Source organism: Triticum aestivum, chromosome 4A (genome assembly GCF_018294505.1).
Source record: "Triticum aestivum cultivar Chinese Spring chromosome 4A, IWGSC CS RefSeq v2.1, whole genome shotgun sequence".
Lineage (NCBI taxonomy): Eukaryota > Viridiplantae > Streptophyta > Magnoliopsida > Poales > Poaceae > Triticum > Triticum aestivum.
In genome coordinates this window covers 246,315,303-246,326,934 of record NC_057803.1, presented here as the reverse complement: position 1 = coordinate 246,326,934, position 11,632 = coordinate 246,315,303, and positions in this window count along the sequence as shown.

The following is an 11,632-nucleotide window of genomic DNA, read 5'->3' as shown; positions in this document are numbered from 1 at the left end:
CTGATTTTAAAGATGTAATGCAGAATTGTAAAGAAGGAAGAATGTGGAACAATTTTGTCGTTAACGATGGATTTGTGTTTCGTGCTAACAAGCTATGCATTCCAGCTAGCTCCGTTCGTCTTTTGTTGTTGCAGGAGGCGCATGGAGGAGGATTAATGGGACACTTTGGCGTGAAGAAGACGGAGGACGTACTTGCTACACATTTCTTTTGGCCAAAGATGAGACGGGATGTTGAGCGTTTTATTGCTCGATGCACTACATGTCAAAAAGCTAAGTCACGACTCAATCCTCATGGTTTATATATGCCTTTGCCTGTACCTAGTGTTCCTTGGGAGGATATATCTATGGACTTTGTTTTAGGTTTACCTCGAACAAAGAAGGGGAGGGATAGCATATTTGTTGTCGTGGATAGATTCTCGAAAATGGCACACTTTATACCATGTCATAAAAGCGATGATGCTGTTAATGTTGCTGATTTGTTCTTTCGTGAAATTATTCGCTTGCATGGTGTGCCAAATACTATTGTTTCAGATCGTGATACTAAATTTCTTAGCCACTTTTGGAGATGTTTATGGGCTAAGTTGGGGACTAAACTGCTTTTTAGTACTACTTGTTGATAGAGGCAAAGGTGTCCCGTCTTTCGATGAGATGGTGGATTTCGCTTTGGTGGAAGTCGACTTTGACGATCCGACTACGAACGTGCGAGGACGTCGCACCTTAGCAATCGCTAAACCAACTCCGAGAGGTTATTGACCACGCCGGAGCACGATCAACCTGACCACGAGGGTCTGTTTCCTGCGAGCAAACGAAGAACAAGCAAGAAACTGAGATTGCAATCTGGATATTGCGAATATAAGATGAAAGCTTTATTGATCAAGGTGGGGTTCTGTGACGCCTTTGTCTGGTCGTTGAACACAAACGAAGTACGCGAAGTTGCAGCTATGGCGAACTTTTAATCTAAACAAAACCCAAAGTCTAAACGATGCCCTAAGGGCTGTATATATGGAGGAAGAGGGGGGGAATTTCGTGGCCCTTGGTGGAGGGGTCCGAAATCAACCCTATCTCTTGTTTCCCCACACATACGGACTCTAAAAATAGCCTATACTTATGTATTTCGAAATCACATGGGCCTGGCCCAATAATAAGGTGACGCAGCACCTAAAATAGCCTCGGGACGAAATTTATGAAGTGGCATCTTGTATATTTCGTCCAAGGCTTCATGCACCCATTATGGTGGCTTCAAAGTCCTGAAATCATCACTTGTAACTCCGTTCTTGTTTCCCTTGCGCATGCCATCATCTCCATGCTTGTTCTTGCTCCAATGTTCATCCTTCTCCAAGCTAGGCCCTTCATTTGTAAGCAAAACAAATGTATCCAATTTAGGCAGCATCATATTCTCATGAACATTAGAATCATTACCAAGAAACGAAAGTACCTGGTAATTTAGTTGGCGTGCACGAGCTCTAGTAATTGGTCCAGTATGTATAGCAGCAGGGGTTGTGGGTGTAACAATTGTATTGATGTCCTCATCAGGTACAAGATGTGCTGAACAATTTTGAAGAGGCCATGGAGAAGATCACTGGCCTTGAGAAGACGTTCCAAACAAAGCTCGATAACAGATTTAATGAACTGCTTGCGCGTCTTCCACCACCGGCTGCACCTGTCGCACCTCTGCAACAACAACAACTACGCCCCCTTCCGAATCAGTATGGACGAGCACATCGTGTTCCTATTGAGCTAGGACAAAATTCTGGTGCCGCTGCTACTGCTGTTGGTGTTTCTTTGGCTCCTGCTACTGCTCCTGCTGGTACCCAGGAGGATGATGAGTATGCAGGCGATTATGAGGATGAGGTTGATCAAAATCAGATCTACGAGCAGCCACCAGCACCACCACCAGCAGGTCGACCTCAGGTATATATTCGTAATGGTAGGCCTGCACCACCACCTCAGGTACGCGATGATGTCCATATTCCTAAACTAAAATTGAATATTCCACCATTTGAGGGTAGATATGTTCCTGATATATATCTTACTTGGGAGTTAGAAACTGAACAACGATTTACATGTTTACAATATCCTGAGGAGAGACGAGTTGCTGCTGCTGTTTGTGCTTTCACTAGTTTTGCATGTGTATGGTGGTCTGAACATTGTAGATTATATCCTATTCCAACTACTTGGGCTGCTTTGAAAACTGCTATGCGTACGCGTTGGGTTCCACCATATTATCAACGTGAATTGCTTCAAAAATTGCAGCGTTTAAGACAAGGAAAAAATTCTATAGAAGAATATTATCAGGAATTACAAACTGGCATGATTAGATGTGGTATTGTTGAGGAGAATGAAGCTATGCTTGCACGTTTTCTGGGTGGATTAAATAGAGAGATTCAGACCATTCTAGACTATAAGGAGTATACTAATATCACTCGTTTATTCCATCTTGCTTGTAAAGCTGAACGTGAAGTGCAGGATCGACAAGCATTGGGGCGAACTAACTTTTCTGCAGGCCGACCTTCCTCATGGACACCACGTGCATCTTCTACTTCAACTGCACCAGCACCTCCATCCGGTGCCACCTCCAGCCGTGATACAAGAAAACAGGCACAACCACCATTATCTGCCAAGAGCGCACCTGCGGGGCCTGCACAACGTTCTTCTTCTTCCATGGCATCAACAGGGCACACAAGTGATATTATTTGTCGTCGTTGTAAGGGAGGAGGTCATTATGCGAGAGAATGCAAATCTCCGCGTGTGATGATTGCTACCGCGGGATGGTGGATATGAGTCTGCTAGTGACTATGATGAGGAGACTTTGGCTCTTATTACACGTGAAGAACATGGTGGAGATGATTCTGATCATGAGACGCAATACATGGCTCCTGAAGACGCTGACAGGTATGAATGTTTAGTTGCTCAACGTGTTTTGAGTGTGCAGGTCACACAAGCTGAGCAAAATCAGAGGCACAATTTGTTCCATACCAAGGGAGTTGTGAAGGAACGTTCTGTGCGCGTCATCATAGACGGAGGGAGCTGCAACAACTTGGCTAGCATGGAGATGGTGGAGAAGCTTTCTCTCACCACAAGACCACATCCACATCCTTACTACATCCAATGGTTCAACAACAGCGGCAAGGTTAAGGTAACACGTACTGTTCGTGTGCATCTTAGTATCTCTACATATGCTGATTATGTTGATTGTGATGTGGTACCTATGCAAGCATGTTCCTTATTACTTGGTAGACCATGGCAATTTGATAAAAATTCTGTACACCATGGTAGAAACAATCACTATACTCTTGTTCATAAGGATAAAAATATTACTTTGCTTCCTATGACTCCTGATTCCATTTTGAAAGATGATATTAATAGAGCTAATAAAGCAAAACAGGAGACGAATAAGAGTGAAAATCAGATTGTGGCAAAAGAATTTGAGCAACAAATGAAGCCTAATAATAAACCATCTAGTGTTGCTTCGGAAATTAAATTGAAAAGTGCATGTTTATTTGCCACCAAATCTGATATTGATGAGCTAGATTTCAGCAAATCTGTTTGCTATGCTTTTCTGTGCAAAGAGGCATTATTTTCATTCGAGGACGTGCCTTCCTCTTTGCCTTCTGCTGTCACTAACATTTTGCAGGAGTTCGCTGACGTCTTTCCACAAGACGTGCCACCGGGATTACCGCCTATTCGAGGGATTGAGCATCAGATTGACTTAATTCCCGGTGCTTCACTGCCAAACCGTGCACCGTACCGTACCAATCCAGAGGAGACGAAGGAGATTATGCGTCAAGTACAAGAGCTTCTCGACAAAGGTTATATACGCGAATCCCTTAGTCCTTGTGCAGTTCCTATTATTCTAGTGCCGAAAAAGGATGGTACATCACGTATGTGTGTTGATTGTAGAGGCATTAATAATATTACTATTCGTTATCGTCATCCTATTCCTAGGCTAGATGATATGCTTGATGAATTGAGTGGCTCTACAATATTCTCCAAAGTTGATTTGCGTAGTGGCTACCATCAAATTCGTATGAAATTGGGAGATGAATGGAAAACAGCATTTAAAACTAAGTTTGGATTATATGAGTGGTTAGTCATGCCTTTTGGGTTAACTAATGCACCTAGTACTTTCATGAGATTAATGAACGAAGTTTTACGTGCTTTCATTGGACGATTTGTGGTAGTTTACTTTGATGACATATTGATTTATAGCAGATCTTTGGAGGAACATTTGGAACATTTACGTGCTGTTTTTATTGTCTACGTGATGCACGTTTGTTTGGTAACCTTGGGAAGTGCACCTTTTGCACCGACCGAGTATCTTTTCTTGGCTATGTTGTTACTCCACAGGGAATTGAAGTTGATAAAGCCAAGATTGAAGCTATTGAGAGTTGGCCGCATCCCAAAACGGTCACACAAGTGAGGAGTTTTCTTGGCCTCGCTGGATTCTATAGGCGTTTTGTGAGAGATTTCAGCACCATTGCTGCACCTCTCAATGAGCTTACAAAGAAAGATGTGCCTTTTCTTTGGGGTACCGCACAGGAAGAAGCCTTCACGGTATTGAAAGATAAGTTGACACATGCTCCTTTACTCCAACTTCCTGATTTTAATAAGACTTTTGAGCTTGAATGTGATGCTAGTGGAATTGGATTAGGAGGTGTGTTATTACAAGATGGCAAACCTGTTGCTTACTTTTCTGAAAAATTGAGTGGGCCTAGTCTGAATTATTCTACTTATGATAAAGAATTATATGCTCTTGTTCGGACTTTAGAAACATGGCAACATTATTTATGGCCCAAAGAATTTGTTATACATTCTGATCATGAATCTTTGAAACATATTAAAAGTCAAGCTAAACTGAATCGTAGACATGCTAAATGGGTGGAATTCATTGAGACTTTCCCATATGTCATTAAACACAAGAAGGGAAAAGAAAATGTTATTGCTGATGCATTGTCTCGTCGCTATACTATGCTTTCACAACTTGACTTCAAAATATTTGGTTTGGAGACCATCAAAGATCAATATGTGCATGATGCTGATTTTAAAGATGTAATGCAGAATTGTAAAGAAGGAAGAATGTGGAACAAGTTTGTTGTTAACGATGGATTTGTGTTTCGTGCTAACAAACTATGCATTCCAGCTAGCTCCATTCGTCTTTTGTTGTTGCAGGAGGCGCATGGAGGAGGATTAATGGGACACTTTGGCGTGAAGAAGACGCAGGACGTACTTGCTACACATTTCTTTTGGCCAAAGATGAGACGGGATGTTGAGCGTTTTATTGCTCGCTGCACTACATGTCAAAAAGCTAAGTCACGACTCAATCCTCATGGTTTATATATGCCTTTGCCTGTACCTAGTGTTCCTTGGGAGGATATATCTATGGACTTTGTTTTAGGTTTACCTCGAACAAAGAAGGGGAGGGATAGCATATTTGTTGTCGTGGATAGATTCTCGAAAATGGCACACTTTATACCATGTCATAAAAGCGATGATGCTGTTAATGTTGCTGATTTGTTCTTTCGTGAAATTATTCGCTTGCATGGTTTGCCAAATATTATTGTTTCAGATCGTGATACTAAATTTCTTAGCCACTTTTGGAGATGTTTATGGGCTAAGTTGGGGACTAAACTGCTTTTTAGTACTACTTGTCACCCCCAAACTGATGGACAAACTGAAGTAGTCAATAGAATGTTGTCTACTATGCTTAGGGCTGTTTTGAAGAATAATAAGAAAATGTGGGAGGAATGCTTGCCTCATATTGAATTTGCTTATAATCGTTCATTGCATTCTACTACTAAGATGTGCCCTTTTGAAGTTGTGTATGGTTTCCTACCTCGTGCACCTATTGATTTGTTGCCTCTTCCATCTTCGGAGAAGGTTAATTTTGATGCTAAACAACGTGCTGAATTGATTTTAAAAATGCATGAGTTAACTAAGGAAAACATTGAGCGGATGAATGCTAAATATAAACTTGCTGGAGATAAGGGTAGAAAACATGTTGTGTTTGCACCTGGAGATCTTGTTTGGTTACATTTGCGTAAGGATAGATTTCCCGATTTGCGCAAATCAAAGCTAATGCCACGTGCTGATGGTCCCTTTAAGGTGTTAGAGAAAATAAATGATAATGCATATAAACTTGAGCTGCCTGCAGATTTTGGGGTTAGTCCCACTTTTAACATTGCAGATTTGAAGCCTTATTTGGGTGAGGAAGATGAACTTCCGTCGAGGACGACTTCATTTCAAGAAGGGGAGGATGATGAGGACATCAATACAATTGTTACACCCACAGCCCTTGCTGCTATACATACTGGACCAATTACTAGAGCTCGTGCACGCCAACTAAATTACCAGGTACTTCCGTTTCTTGGTAATGATTCTAATGTTCATGAGAATATGATGCTGCCTAAATTGGATACATTTGTTTTGCTTACAAATGAAGGGTCTAGCTTGGAGAAGGATGAACATTGGAGCAAGAACAAGCATGGAGATGATGGCATGCGCAAGGGGAACAAGAACGGAGTTACAAGTGATGATTTCAGGACTTTGAAGCCACCATAATGGGTGCATGAAGCCTTGGACGAAATATACAAGATGCCACTTCATAAATTTCGTCCCGAGGCTATTTTAGGTGCTGCGTCACCTTATTATTGGGCCAGGCCCATGTAATTTCGAAATACATAAGTATAGGCTATTTTTAGAGTCCGTATGTGTGGGGAAACAAGAGATAGGGTTGATTTCGGACCCCTCCACCAAGGGCCACGAAATTCCCCCCTCTTCCTCCATATATGCAGCCCTTAGGGCATCGTTTAGACTTTGGGTTTTGTTTAGATTAAAAGTTCGCCATAGCTGCAACTTCGCGTACTTCGTTTGTGTTCAACGACCAGACAAAGGCGTCACAAAACCCCACCTTGATCAATAAAGCTTTCATCTTATATTCGCAATATCCAGATTGCAATCTTAGTTTCTTGCTTGTTCTTCGTTTGCTCGCAGGAAACAGACCCTCGTGGTCAGGTTGATCGTGCTCCGGCGTGGTCAATAACCTCTCGGAATTGGTTTAGCGATTGCTAAGGCGCGACGTCCTCGCACGTTCGTAGTCGGATCGTCAAAGTCGACTTCCACCAAAGCGAAATCCACCATCTCATCGAAAGACGGGACACCTCCGCCTCTATCAGACGGGATGTTGAGCGTTTTATTGCTCGATGCACTACATGTCAAAAAGCTAAGTCACGACTCAATCCTCATGGTTTATATATGCCTTTGCCTGTACCTAGTGTTCCTTGGGAGGATATATCTATGGACTTTGTTTTAGGTTTACCTCGAACAAAGAAGGGGAGGGATAGCATATTTGTTGTCGTGGATAGATTCTCGAAAATGGCACACTTTATACCATGTCATAAAAGCGATGATGCTGTTAATGTTGCTGATTTGTTCTTTCGTGAAATTATTCGCTTGCATGGTGTGCCAAATACTATTGTTTCAGATCGTGATACTAAATTTCTTAGCCACTTTTGGAGATGTTCATGGGCTAAGTTGGGGACTAAACTGCTTTTTAGTACTACTTGTCACCCCCAAACTGATGGACAAACTGAAGTAGTCAATAGAACGTTGTCTACTATGCTTAGGGCTGTTTTGAAGAATAATAAGAAAATGTGGGAGGAATGCTTGCCTCATATTGAATTTGCTTATAATCGTTCATTGCATTGTACTACTAAGATGTGCCCTTTTGAAGTTGTGTATGGTTTCCTACCTCGTGCACCTATTGATTTGTTGCCTCTTCCATCTTCGGAGAAGGTTAATTTTGATGCTAAACAACGTGCTGAATTGATTTTAAAAATGCATGAGTTAACTAAGGAAAACATTGAGCGTATGAATGCTAAATATAAACTTGCTGGAGATAAGGGTAGAAAACATGTTGTGTTTGCACCTGGAGATCTTGTTTGGTTACATTTGCGTAAGGATAGATTTCCTGATTTGCGCAAATCAAAGCTAATGCCACGTGCTGATGGTCCCTTTAAGGTGTTAGAGAAAATAAATGATAATGCATATAAACTTGAGCTGCCTGCAGATTTTGGGGTTAGTCCCACTTTTAACATTGCAGATTTGAAGCCTTATTTGGGTGAGGTAGATGAACTTCCGTCGAGTACGACTTCATTTCAAGAAGGGGAGGATGATGAGGACATCAATACAATTGTTACACCCACAGCCCCTGCTGCTATACATACTGGACCAATTACTAGAGCTCGTGCACGCCAACTAAATTACCAGGTACTTTCGTTTCTTGGTAATGATTCTAATGTTCATGAGAATATGATGCTGCCTAAATTGGATACATTTGTTTTGCTTACAAATGAAGGGCCTAGCTTGGAGAAGGATGAACATTGGAGCAAGAACAAGCATGGAGATGATGGCATGCGCAAGGGGAACAAGAACGGAGTTACAAGTGATGATTTCAGGACTTTGAAGCCACCATAATGGGTGCATGAAGCCTTGGACGAAATATACAAGATGCCAGTTCATAAATTTCGTCCCGAGGCTATTTTAGGTGCTGCGTCACCTTATTATTGGGCCAGGCCCATGTAATTTCGAAATACATAAGTATAGGCTATTTTTAGAGTCCGTATGTGTGGGGAAACAAGAGATAGGGTTGATTTCGGACCCCTCCACCAAGGGCCACGAAATTCCCCCCTCTTCCTCCATATATACAGCCCTTAGGGCATCGTTTAGACTTTGGGTTTTGTTTAGATTAAAAGTTCGCCATAGCTGCAACTTCGCGTACTTCGTTTGTGTTCAACGACCAGACAAAGGCGTCACAGAACCCCACCTTGATCAATAAAGCTTTCATCTTATATTCGCAATATCCAGATTGCAATCTCAGTTTCTTGCTTGTTCTTCGTTTGCTCGCAGGAAACAGACCCTCGTGGTCAGGTTGATCGTGCTCCGGCGTGGTCAATAACCTCTCGGAGTTGGTTTAGCGATTGCTAAGGCGCGACGTCCTCGCACGTTCGTAGTCTGATCGTCAAAGTCGACTTCCACCAAAGCGATATCCATCATCTCATCGAAAGACGGGACACCTTTGCCTCTATCACAAACGAAGAACAAGCAAGAAACTGAGATTGCAATCTGGATATTGCGAATATAAGATGAAAGCTTTATTGATCAAGGTGGGGTTCTGTGACGCCTTTGTCTGGTCGTTGAACACAAACGAAGTACGCGAAGTTGCAGCTATGGCGAACTTTTAATCTAAACAAAACCCAAAGTCTAAACGATGCCCTAAGGGCTGTATATATGGAGGAAGAGGGGGGGAATTTCGTGGCCCTTGGTGGAGGGGTCCGAAATCAACCCTATCTCTTGTTTCCCCACACATACGGACTCTAAAAATAGCCTATACTTATGTATTTCGAAATTACATGGGCCTGGCCCAATAATAAGGTGACGCAGCACCTAAAATAGCCTCGGGACGAAATTTATGAAGTGGCATCTTGATGAGGACATGACTACCTTGGATATGACCAAAAATATTGCATATATGCATATTTGTCAGGTGATTTCTAGTGCAAACTATTCAATAATCTATTTATGTTATCCAGAACAAAAATACTTCACACACTTTTGTGTTTTGTCTAATTGCAGGTGTATGGGACATTTGTACAATCCACATATGAAGATAAGGAAGAAAGAGATGTTTATTTGCTGTCCAAAAAGCTCTCTCACGTCACTTTTGGCCCAAGAGAAGATAGAGTCTAAGTCTCTCACGTTCTGGATTCAGATTCGGACTGCACAGACATACCTGACTCAAAACACACAAGTTTTTCATACGGACTCCGAATTGGGTGATTCTTTTTTTGTTGGAAACTAGATTTCGTGCACTTTCCAACCCAATTGGAATCACCTTCAAATTCGTCCGGAGCGTTGAGTTGTGGACGAAACAATCTGATGCTGCAGCAGAATCCGAGTCAAACTACAAGTCCAAAGGTGTTACATCACCTCCACTTGGGCCCATTGGCCTTGTACGACCTAGATTTAGTTTTAGGCTGCCTTGGGACGTCCTCCCACCTCCTTGGCCGCCACCCCTTGCTCCTATATAAGTAGATCCATCTAGTAGTTTTTCCTGGGGGATTTGTTTAGTTAAAAGTTAGCCATTGCAACTTCGTGTACTTTGTTTGTGTCCAACGACCAGACCAAGACCGTTTACGGATCCCCACCTTTATTAATACTTCATCTATATTCGCAATATTCAGATTGCTTTATCATATTCTTGCTTGTTCTTCGATTGCTTGCAGGAATAGACCTTCGTGGTCAGGTTGATTGTGCTCTGGCGTGGTCAATAACCTCTCGGAGTTGGTTTAGCGATTGCTAAGGCGCAACGTCGTGCACGTTTGTAGTCGAATCGTCAAAGTCGTCTCCACCAAATCGATAGTTATCATCTCATCGAAAGATCGGGACACCCCCGCCTCTATCAAGTGGTATCAGTTTTCAGGTTGCTCGGTGAGAATTTCCAGTTTTTCTTAGATTAGATTTATTTTCTTACCTATTGTCCAAGAAAAAGCCACAAAAAAAAGTTAGATCTGTTCATCCTTTATCCAAGCCAGTCTGAGCCTTTGCAATTTTCTATTCATTGCTTGCATAGTTGAATTATCGGTTGCATCGTCGTGTCAGTTGCTGGTCTTAGTGTTTAGGTCGTTTAGAGTTTCGAGTTCTGTTAACATTAGTCACGCCGCCGCTGCATCATTATCCGTTCCACTGTCCACCATCCCATCTATTAATTTCCACCACGTGCTATGCTGTTCATTGTCATAATCATAGTTGAGGTCATTCACATCTTCGCCTGATCCAATCTGCATCTTATCTAGTTTGTCTTGGAAAGAGGGAGAAAAAAAAGATATAGAAAAAAAAGAGAAAAAAAAGGAAAGAAAAAGAGAGAGAAGAAAAAAAAAGCGTGAGAAAAAAAAGAGAGAAGAAAAAAAATTGGATCTTTCTAGAATCAATCTCGTACCTGAATTTGGATTGGAATCTGTTTTGCGCACTGTTCAGTAAAACAGGTGTATCTTCCTCATACGAAGTCCGTTTTGGCTCCGTGACTACTCAAATTGAAGATAGCGACGAGACGCATCTAAATAGTTGCAGAAGCTAGTTCAATATTTGACACCTCAAAATCGGCTTCTAAATAGGTCTTTTTGCCCTCCGAAGTTCGTGAACACAACTTGTTCCAATTTTTTAGGCCAGTTTTAGAATTCTTTGACTCCTCATATCAACTCGGAATTGAGTGATTCTTTTTGCATTGGAAAGCTTGAGTTAGTAGCATTCTTTGAAAGAATTTATCAGAAAATTGTCTCAAACTTTTCAAGAGGAAAGTTGGAGAGAGAGTTGTTGTATATCCTGCTTGGCAGTTGTTTTTACACCTGATCAGGTTAATGTATCTATACCACCATTTAATGGCCGTTTTAAACCTGCTTTATATATTGAATGGGAGTTCGACATAAAAAATATATTTGCTTCCCATAATTTCAATGAACATAAAAAGGTTAAGGTTGCGGTTGGTTCTTTCACTGGTTATGCTTTGGTTTGGTGGAGTGAATATTGTCGGTTACACCCTGATTATATACCTACTTCTTGGGATGATTTGAAACTTGCC